Source organism: Chrysochloris asiatica, unplaced genomic scaffold, assembly GCF_000296735.1.
Source record: "Chrysochloris asiatica unplaced genomic scaffold, ChrAsi1.0 scaffold00024, whole genome shotgun sequence".
NCBI classification, from domain to species: domain Eukaryota; kingdom Metazoa; phylum Chordata; class Mammalia; order Afrosoricida; family Chrysochloridae; genus Chrysochloris; species Chrysochloris asiatica.
Window position 1 is genome coordinate 15,834,839 of NW_006408542.1, and position 757 is coordinate 15,835,595.

A 757-nucleotide genomic window follows, 5' to 3' on the forward strand; every position below is an offset into this window, starting at 1 on the left:
AAAAAAAAAAAAAAAAATCCTACTCGATCATTCAGCTGTGAGTTTGTCATATGGGGGTGACTTGTGTGTTGCTGTGGTTCTGGAAGCTATGCCACAGCTATTTTAAATACCAGCAGGGTCACCCACAGTAGACAGGTTTCAGCAGAGCTTCCAAACTAAGACAGACTAGGAAGAAAGAAAGATGGATTATTTCTGAATACCTAGTCACTGAAAACCTTATGATTAGCAGTGAAACACTGTCAGCACCAGAATATTGAATATTGAAACATGAGGAGCACACCAGAATACTGTCAGATATAACTCTGCAAGATGAGCCCCTCAAGTTGGAAGCCACTCACAATGTGACTGGGGAAGAGCTGCCTCCTCAAAGTAGAGTTGACCATGATGATGTAAAAGGAGTAAAGCCTTTGGGACCTTCATTTGTTGATGGGGCACAACTCAAAATGAAGAGAAACAGCTGTAAACATTCATTAATAATTGGAACATGGAATGTATGAAGTATGAATCTAGCACATGTGGATATTGCCAAAAAATAAAATGGAACAAATAAACATCTATATCCTAGGCGTTAGTGAGCTGAAATGAACTGGTATTGTCCATTTGGAATCTGGCAAACACATGGTTTACTATGCCAGGATTGAGAAATTGAAGAGGAATGGTGTCACATTCATCATTAAAGAGAACGTATCAAGATCTGTCCTGAAGCACCAAACTGTCTGTGATAGGATAATATCCATATACCTACAAGGAAGACCTT

General features: G+C 39.2%; 1 protein-coding gene across 1 annotated transcript in view; it reads left to right on the forward strand.

Annotated features, from left to right (window-relative positions):
- Positions 1-757, forward strand: part of SLC3A1 (solute carrier family 3 (amino acid transporter heavy chain), member 1) — a 79,303-nt gene that overhangs the window by 39,806 nt on the left and 38,740 nt on the right. The window lies entirely within an intron of this gene.